This window comes from Spermophilus citellus (genome assembly GCF_964194105.1).
Source record: "Spermophilus citellus genome assembly, chromosome: 5".
In the NCBI taxonomy this organism is placed as follows: Eukaryota; Metazoa; Chordata; class Mammalia; order Rodentia; family Sciuridae; genus Spermophilus; species Spermophilus citellus.
Window position 1 is genome coordinate 14,333,198 of NC_138186.1, and position 10,946 is coordinate 14,344,143.

The following is a 10,946-nucleotide window of genomic DNA, read 5'->3' on the forward strand; positions in this document are numbered from 1 at the left end:
AGGTTCATTTCTCAACCTTTATTTAGACTTTTCCCCTAATTATCCCCTCCCTCCACGAAGGGTTCATTGCATAGATACATCTACTCTATGTCCTTTATACATTAGAATGAGCCAGAATTTTTTTTTTTTTTATTTCATCCCCTCTAGAGCCATTTGTCACCTCCATGGGGTGCTATTGTCACCTGTTGAGAATGCATGGGTCAGCATCATAGCCATAAATGAGTTCAACAAGGCTTTTAGGTCACCATGAAGAATGTGGATCTTACTAACGCTATCTGGTCTTTGTATCTTTATTTAGTTATTTATTTAGTTAGTTATAGGTGGACACAAAGTCTTTATTTTACTTTATGTGGTGCTGAGGATCAAACCCAGTGCCTCATGCATGCTAGGTGAGCGATGTACCTCTGAGCCACAACTCCAGTCCTGTACCTTTATTTTTATTTTTATTTATTTACTTATTTTTCTTGAGACAGGGTCACACTGTGTTGCCCAGGCTGGTCTCAAACTCCTCCTACCTCAGCCTCCCATGGAACTGGAATTATGCACTGCACCTGGCCTAGACCTTTGTTCTTGAAGTTCAAAGTTCCAAAACGATGGGGATATATTTGCATTAATATTAAAGAAAAAATCACACACACACACACACACACACACACACACACACACACACATGGATATACCAAGAACTAGGTAACTAGTTTATGCTTGTTCTGTTTATGCTTGTTCTGTTCCCCTAAGTATTAATTAATTAATTAATTAGTGGGGCTGAGAATTGAACCCCGGAGTACTCTATCAATGAGCTACCTCCCAAGTCCTTTTTATTTTTTATTTGAGACAGGGTCTTGCTAAATTGTCAAAAGACTGGCCTTCAACTTGTGATACTCCTGCCTCAGCATCCCAACTTGCTGAGATCCCAGGTGTATGCACTGTGCCTGGTCTAATTAGGTTTTTATAACAACTAATGGGAGACCTAAACTCTCTTGCTGAAATTCTCTTTGGCCTACTCCAAAAAGAAAAGGATGGCATCCTCCTACTCCAGGGTTCTTATTATAGATTGTTACGTTAGTGGCCCCAAATGAATCACTTCTGAGTGGCTATGCCACTGTCACATTAATGCCGGGCTTGACAAGGAGGTTTGTTTTAGCCAATGGGCCCTCAGAAAATGTGACGCAAGCAGAGGGTTGATAAACTCTTTCACACTGGAGTTTGCTCTTTTGCAATACTTTGCCATCACATAAGGAAGCCCCCTTAAAGCTGAAGTAGGAGAGGCCAGATAGAGGAGAACTGAGGTGACAGCCAGCATCACTTATAGACATGTGAATGAGGAACTCAGCAACTGCAGGGGACCAGAAAATACCCCAAAGATGCCTTTTTGGCCAAAGGGTTATTTTGAGATGATTATTTTGTGAAACAGCAAATAGAGAAGCAGCTCTAAAAACAGAAGATACCTGTTATTCTCCGTCTTCTGTCGACTGAGAATAAGATCAATCTGGTTGACAACAAAGAAAATTGTATTTCTCCAGGGCTAATTGGTTTGTTATTGGGAAAACACTGATTTGAGCAGTATTAAAAATGTGCTTCGTTCTAAAAAATGACTATCTATCTCCCAAATGAAGAAATAAGTGAATTATGACTCCAACAGAGAACCCATAGAATGTAGCCTTTGAATCACCTCTTTAAAAGCCCCTTCTTCCTGCTGTTGTGCAGAATCACAGCCTCTGGGACAGGAGTCCCTTGTGTTTCTCCCTTGCTAGCAAAGTATAGACATTCTTTTTTCCTTTATCTCAAAAAGAAAAAAAGAAAAAGAGGGAAAGGAGAAAATGTGCTTCAAGGTTGTACACAATGTGACCGCATTTATAGGTTTAAACTGCACAGGGGTGGGGGTGGGGGTGGTAATTATATCATTTGTTAATGAAGAATCATGATTAGTGCTGGCAGAAGTTAAGCTGTCTTGTAGAGAAGGGATTAGGTAGGGTCTCCGTCTCTGAGTAGTTTGGGAGAAGGGATCCGTGGCTGTACAGGGTAGCAAAAGTTAACAACCTCTCAAAGGTCAACTCATCCAGGGGCAGGCATGTTTGCACCCCAGTATATTGCTGTAGATATATCTGAGATCTGACTAATAATGGGCTCTGAAGTCCATTTAATTTATTTATTTATTTATTTATTTATTTATTTATTGGGGTGAGGGTTGCTGGGGATTGAACTCAGGGGCACTGAACCACTGAGCCACATTCCCAATCATATTTTGTATTTTATTTAGAGACAGGGTCTCACTTAGTTGCTTAGCGCCTTGCTTTTGCTGAGACTGGCTTTGAACATGCAAGCCGCTGGGATGACAGGTATGTGCCACCGCGCCCGGCTTGATTTATTTTATTTTTTTTAACATGGTACAACTATAAAGAAAATCTACATGTATGAGAGTATCTTCGTTTCTGAACCAGAAATAGAAGGATAGAAAGAGTCTCTCTTTCCAGTGGAGAAGGTACCTCAATCTGCATGATGAACCTTACCTGTGTTGTTGTTCCTCTGGTTACCTCCCCATGATCTGTCCTCACACCCTTCTTCCTTTGAACTAAAGATGATATTGAAGACTGAATTCTGAGTCTTTGAAACATATTCATTTTTCTCTAGATATCTCCTATGGATGTATACACAGGCATACATGTTAATAAACTGTTTTCTCTTGTTAATCTATTATTCCAGGGAGGACCACCTACAAACTATGAAGGATAGAGGAAAAGTTATTTTTGCTGCTTTTCATAACTGTCAAATGACTCTAGCCCTAGAGTGATCCCAGGTGACCAAGGGTGGTAGTGCCTGGGGAAGCCCAGCTCTCATTGCTGATCCTATTTAACAAATCTTCAAAAAGTTTCCACTATGATTTGGCAATGAAACTAAAAGGATCCCCAAACTAATCAGTGGCACAAAAATTTGAATTTAATGAAGCAATTCTTTGTTATTAGAGAAAAGACATTTTTCTTGCATAGATGCTAAAAGAAACAACCCATTTACACACATTTACATCAATCTTGTGTGTAAGTGGAAAAAAAAAGGTGATTTTTTAAAAAAATATATCTAGGACTGGGGTTGTGGCTCAGTGGTAGAGCACTTGCTTAGCATGCAAGAGGCACTGGGTTTGATCCCCAGAACCACATAAAATAATTTTTTTAAAAAAACTAAATAAGGCATTGTGTTCATCTACAACTAAAACAAACAAACAAATGTGTCTAAATGAAGCTGGAACAGTAGTTACCCAGGTAAATATTTTTGACTCTGAAGACCATCCTGTCTTTGTACCAGCTGTTCAACTCCAATATTGAAGAGCAAAAGCTGCCATAGACAACAGGTAGATGAATGAGCTTGTCTGTGTTCCAATAAAACTTTATTTACAAGAACACATTGGATAGTCGTTGTTCAGTAGCTTGCTAGCCCCTGGTACAGAAAATCCCCTTTTAAAGAGTTTTATATAAAAATTATACAATTTTACCTAAGAACTGAAAAAGGCATTGGTACAAAAGCATTGTGATTGTTTAATTAATTTATTAATTTGCAAAGCTTTGTATTAGTGATTCAAAAAATTATGGGTCTTAGTGGCATTTTGAATTCCATAAAACACAGTGTCCAGATCTTTAAGAAATATTTTATCACCTAATGTGGCTTAATGAGAATAAATAGTGAGAAGTTGACAAGTGATGGGCTTGCTTCTAAAGATTTAGGCAAAATTATAATTTAATCTTGGTTTTTTGGGACAATATGTCACATGACATGCAGAACTTGGTGACACTTGATTAAGAAGGTCTAGATTTATATATATAATTTTAACTGATACATAAAAATAAAAAAATATACATATTTATGAGGTACCATGTGATGTTTTGATGCAAGTACATGTTTTATAATGTTAATGTTGTATAAGGTTAAACATGTCTACCTCCTCAAACATCTGTCATTTTTTTTATGATCAAAATGTTCAAGATCCTTCTAGCATTCTGAGATATACAGCACACAGTTGTTATCTGCAGTCACCCTACCATGCAATCCCATGCCAGAGCTTCTTTCTCCTATGGAACTGCAGTTTAACCCCCTTTGATCAAGATGATCTGAATTTAGAAAGAGATAAGGCATTTACTCAGTGAAGAATGACTGAAAGCATCATCATAATTCATATGTTTATTTATTCACTTATTTTTGGCACTGGGGAGATTGAACCCAGGGGTACTTTACCCACTGAGCTACATCCCAGTCTTTTTTATATTTTTTATTTTGAGACAGGGCCTTTCTAAGTTGCTATGGCTAGCCTTGAACTTGGAGTCCTCCTGCCTCAACCTCCCAAGTTGCTGCGATTACAGGTGTGTGCCACCATGCCTGGCTCAAACTCATAAGTTAAAGGGTTCCTGTTCTGTTTCTGGAGAAGTTCACATCACTTCTGATAACCTTCTGTTTCTATTGCTCCTATGAAGTGATAAACATCCAGCTTAAGCATGAAGTTATTCTTTCTTCCCTCCTTTACCAAGTGGGATCAGAGTAATTTAGGAGATAGGGATTAGAGATAACTTAGAGATGTTGGATTGTGAAGCCAAGGAAGCTCAAATGGCTTGATATGTCCAGTTGCTGATGAGCATGGTTTTTTTTTTAAGAATTTTCTGCATTAGCAATGATGAGGACAAAAATATCTAATGTGAACAGAGAGGCTCCCTTTCATGACAGCAACCAGACGGTTGTAAACTGAGTACAAGAAGCAAGATTATAGACCACTGAAAGGAATTTCAGCTGTAAAAAGGGCCAGGTGCCCCATGGTTCTTGAAAACAGAGATGTTAACAAAAGCACAGATGCTCACACATGTTAACATTGTTTACAACTATCAGGGCTTAGAGCAGATAATGAGAGGAGAAATCTCTGACTAACCACAATATTATCAGCTACTGATTGTTATGGCCCTACCAGGAGCCACCTACTTAAGTCCTTCTGCTGAAAATTAACAGGGAATCACCTAATTGATGGTGATAAACTCCCGCTTGGCCTGTTTTGTGGAGCATGTGGGTTATAGGTTATCAACTATGGATGCTATTGTTCTGTTCAATCTCTCCTCCATGTGGATGATGATCCAGGACCAACAGATGTTTCTGTGTATGAGCAGAGAGATAAGAAAACAAAAGTCAACCTTAGATTCAACATGATCAATAACCTCTGCCTGGAAAAAAATGGGTTGATTTCTGGTGCTGATGTTTTGCTATATTAAGAAATAGAAAATCACTGAACCAATAGAATAGGGTCCCCAGGCTCTGATGAAGTAGGATTGTGTGGACCAGTCATCAACAAACCCTTGCATCTGGTTGAATAACCTTTGGGGAGATGGAGATGAGAAAGATTAAGCTCTTACTTGTAATGAAAGAAGAATGGGTTATGCTGAGGACTGACCACCCGCATCATTCCCCTCTCCCGGTGGGAATTCTGTTTGTTTTATGATGATTTGAGACCTAATGATATGCCTCAGTTTCCCCTGAATGAACTACAATTTGAGTGTCAGCAGCAGATGCTCCAAGCCAGCAGGAATCCTATCATTATCAAGATGGGATCTGTTTTAAAGACAAAGACAGGCACCTAGAGGGAGAGTGGCTAGGGTATCTATTTCCTTGACTCACTGTACTTCCAATGGTTGGTTTCTGCTTCAAGTATCTACATATTGCAGAGTGGACACTTGATTTTATCTGCTTGGGCTTCTAATCGCTTTTCTAGGAAATGATTTTCTCACACAAATCTGGCGATTCTGGAGGCCATCTTGACTGACCCTTCCTCTCTGGTCATAGTTGATGACGGGTCTAGGAAGGTGGTATGCTCCAATCCAGCTTAAGCCAACCACATGGGCTCCTAGATTGATAGGTATCAGTCTGTTCGGGCTGCAGTAACAAACATACGCTAAAGTGGGTGGCTTATAAACATCAGAAATGTATTACTCTCAGTTCTGAAGGCTGGGGAGTCCAAGATCAACCCACCAGAAGATTCAGTGTCGGTTGAGTGCCCACTTCATCATAGATGGAGCCTTCTCATTGAGTCCTCATGTAGTGGTAAGGGCTCGAATCCCATTCACAAAGACTCTACATGCTTGACATAATCACTTCCCAAAGATTCATGCTCTGAATATTACCTATGGAGTTAGGGTTTCAATTTATGAATTTTTGAACACAAATATTCAGATGATAGTAGTGGGGTGATCATGGGACCTAAACTGAACTGATCGGTTTACCCTTGGAAGCTTTTGAAGTGGAATTGAAGAGCTCAGCTCTTCTCTGGTGGTGAAGCTGGGGAAGATGAGTCCATTGTTGCTGTTACGGCATAAAATTGACTTTCAGAGAGAAGCAGATAGTAATGCCAGCATGTGGGAGTCATGTGGTTTGTTCTTTAGCTTTTCATTTTCCCTCACCTCCATTCTTTGGGAAATCATGGATCTCCAATATAGTTTCTTTGTTGGTTCAACTTCCCTCCCTGAAACACAAAGTATCCTGATTAAAATGAATCCTTAATTTGGCCATTCCAAGTGGGACGTTAGAAACACTTGGTAGGGCTGGGGTTGTGGCTCAGTGTTACAGCGCTTGCCTAGTATGTGTGAGGCACTGGGTTCAATTCTCAGCACTGCATGTAAACAAATAAATGAAATAAAGGTCAATCAACACTAATTTTAAAAAAAGAAAGAAAGAAACACTTGGTGATATTTCCTCCATTTTTGCTCCTTTAGTTAACTCAGTGCAATGCCACACACTCATCTGTCTGGATGATTCCATCCATGCCCACTCCAGTCTAGTCTGTATTCTATTGGAGGAGTTCACATTTATTTTTGCAGCACAGACTTTTCTTTTGAGCTCCACATTAAGTTCATTTTACTACGGACATGAAAAGTCAATGTGGGTGCCCATAGATGTTCCAATATTTGCATGTTGTAGTGGATTGCTCCTAAGTTTACCCGTGTCAACAAATGTCATATCCTATCCAGCAAACTGTAAGTGCTTGGAGATTCCAAGACCCTTAACAGGGAGGGGTTTGCAACTGGAAGAGAAGAGATAGGCAACTTTATGAATTTATTGCTATTACTGTAGGGTAAACTTTGAGATTTGACTATGGGGAGAGGTAGAGATAGGCACTGCAGGGCAAAGTACCTGCCCATGTAATGAAGGTTGGGTTCAGGCAGGGTAATGGAGGCTGTGGCTGCTCAGTTGTAAGTCCTGGAGCAGAACACTTTGCATTAGTTATTTATTTATTTTTGGTACTGGGGATTGAACTCAGGGGCACCTGACCACTGAGTCACATCTACTTGACCACTGAGTCACATCTCAAGCCCATTTTTGTATTTTATTTAGATTCAGGGTCTCCCTGAGTTGCTTAGCACCTCACCGTTGCTGAGGCTGGCTTTGAACTTGTGATCCTCCTGTCTCACCCTACCAAGCTGCTGGAATTATAGGTGTACACCACCATGCCCAGCTTGTTATTTAAATTTTTTTATGATGGTAAGATACATATAATAAAAATTTAACCATTTAATCATTTTTAAATATACATTTCAGTGGTATGAAGTACTCCTGTGTGTTCTGTAGTCATCATCTCCATCCATCTCCAGAACTCTTCATCTTTCCAGTTGGAAACTCTGCATCCATTATATACTAAGTTCTCATTCCCCCACTCCTCCCAGGTCCTGGAAGCCACCATTTTCTTTCTTTCTCCATGGATTTTGTTATTCTGGACGTGTCATGCAAATAAATGTGACCTTTTATATCTGACATATTTCACTTAACATGATGTTTTCGAGGTTTATCCATGTTGTAAGCATGTGTCCAATTTTCACTGGAGATATATATATATATATATATATCTCCAACTGGCTTATCCAGTTGTCTGCTGGGCACTTATGTTGCTTCCAACTTTGAGTGATTATGAATAATGTTGCCAAGAATACAGCAGTTTTAAAAACAAAACAGCCTCTGAATGTTACAGTCTGTTTGCAGGGAATCTTGTATACGCAGCCCTGAGCCCTAAGCAACAGAGCTCTTAGACATCAGTTCTCAAGTCACAAAGACACCATGGTGCCAATTGGTCACCTGGGAGTGGAGGACACTTGCCATCTTGGAAACCAGTTCTACCGACTCATTTCTTTCTGATGGCCAATTCTTCTACTAATGAGTTAGACTGATTTTCACACGGCTTTCAAAATTCAGAGGTTTTGGTTAAACCTCTCTTGCAGATTAATAAGGCTCTTGGCTCTATCCTGCATGAATGTTCATTCAGTGATTCTTGGTACAACCCATAGTCTATGTATAAAGTCATACAGAAAAGAAATGATTCATGAATGTTAGTAACACATATAAATTTCAGAATCTACTTCTCCCAGTTGTTGTTCAAGAATTTGGTAATAATGAGAGAGGGGGACACAGTCAAGTCATATTTTTTTTTTTAAAGAGAGAGAGAGATGGGGGAGAGAGAGAGAGAGAATGTTTTAATATTTATTTTTTAGTTCTCGGTGGACACAACATCTTTGTTGGTATGTGGTGCTGAGGATCGAACCCGGGCCGCACGCATGCCAGGCGAGCGCGCTACCGCTTGAGCCACATCCCCAGCCCCTTCATATTTGTTTTTAAAAGCAGAAGATCTTTCCCAGCTGCAGTCAGAGGGAGATGTGATGAGGGAAGAGTGGTCAGAGAATGTAACATTGTTGGTCTCAAAGTGGGAGGAAAGTGATCATGAGTCAAAGTATGTGAACACAAGACACAAAATCAAAAACCAATATTTTCCCTATACACCAACAATTCTATTTACAGTAACCTCACAACAAACAAAAAAACTAAGAATAAATCTAGCCAAGGAAAGACCTCCTCAATGAAGTTTTAGAACACTGAAGAAAGAAATTGAAGAAGACACTAAAAGATGGAAAGACCCTCCATGTTCATGGATAGGCAGAGTTAATATTGTTAAAAGAGCCATATTACAAAAAGTGACCTACAGATTCAATGCACTCTCCATAAAAATACCAATGACCTTCATCACAGATTCAGAAAAACAGTCCTAAAATTCACTTGGAAGAATAAAAAACCCAGTATAGCCAAAGCAATTCTAAGCCAAAAAACCAACACTGGAAGACATCACAATGCCTAACTCCTGAGTACACTACTGAGCAATAGTAACACGAACTGCATGTACTGGCATAAAAACAGACACATAGACCAATGGAACAGACTAGAAGACAGAAACAAACTCACTCAGATATAGTCATATGATCCCTGAAAAAGGCACCAAAAATATATGTTGGGGGGAAAGACAGCCTTTTTAACAATTAGTGCTGGGAAAACTGGTTATTCATATGTAGAAGAATAAAACTAAATGCATATATCTCACACCTGGCACAAACATCAACTCTAAATGGATAAAAGACTTAGAAATTATACCAGAAACTTTGCAACGGGTGGAGGAAAACACAGTGTCAACCCTCCAACATAAAGTCAGAGGAAACACCTTCCTCAATAGAACTCCTAGAATTCTGGAAATAATGCCAATAATTAATAAATGGCATGGCATGAAATTAAAAACTTCTGCACAGCAAAGGAAACATTTAAGACTGTGTAGAGAGAATCTACACAATAGGAGAAAATCTTTGCTAACTACTCTTCTGACAGAAAACTAATATTCAGCATATATAAAGAACTAAAAAAAAAAAAAAAACCCTGAACACTCCCCCAAAACTAATAACCCAGATAATAAATGGACAAAGGAACTAAACAAACATTACTCAAAGAAGAAAGATGGGTGACCAACAAACATGAAAAAAAATTCAACATAGTTAGCAGTTAGAGGAATGCAAATAAAAACCACCCTGAGATTTTATCCAGTTAGGATGGCAGCCATTAAGAATACAAATAAGAGTAAATGCTGGAGAGGGTGGGGAGAAAAGGAAAACTTTTACAGTCTTGGTGACACTGTAAATTAGTACAAATGCTATGGAAATCAATATGGAGGTCCCTCAAAAGACTAGGAATGGAGCCAACACATGACCTAGCTATACTATGCCTCATCTTCTAAAGAATTAAAGTCAGCACACTCTAGCAGTATGTGTGTACCCATGTTTATAGTGCACAGTTCACAATAGCCAAATTATGGAACCAATGAGGTATGCATTAATGAATGAATGAATAAAGAAGATGTGATACACACACACACACACACACACACACACAATGGTGTCAGCCACAAAGAAAAATAAAATCATGCCTTTTGCTGGTAAATAGAATCAACTGGAGAACATCATGCTAAGTGAAATAAGCCAGACTCAGAAAGTCAAGAGTTGCATCTTTTCTCTTATATGCAGAGGGTAGAAAAAGCAGGGGAGGATGGGGAGGTGGGGGAGGGGAATCTCATGAAAATTGAAGGGAGACAGTGAAGTGGAGAGAAGGGACCATAGGGATGGAGGTGGGGAGGCAGAAGGGAGACCCTGGGGGATAAAATTGACCAAGTTAACACTGTTATATTGTGTGCTTGTACAAATATAGAACAGCAGGTCCCATTTTTGTATATGATTATAAGGCACCAATAAAAAAAAATACAGAAAAACAACAACCAAGTATGCAGCAGACCCCAGAAAGCTAGAAATGGCAAGGACGATGATACTTCCTAGATCCTCTAATTAGAAACACAGTCCTGCCAATGCCTTGACTGTAGCCCAGTGAGACCCAGGTCAGACTTCTGACCTCTACAATTGTAAAATGATAAATCTGTGTTGTTTGAGTAATTTGTTACAATAGCCACATGAAATTAAGACACATTCTGGAATATGAGGACATTTTTAGTATGCTTTGTTCAGTCTTCACGTAGCTTCGTGGACTGAGGGGTGGGGATCTGTCTTTATGGTTGAGGTGCAGATGGTCCCTATTGAATTTCCACATTCTGATGAGCAGAAAATGCTGCTTTC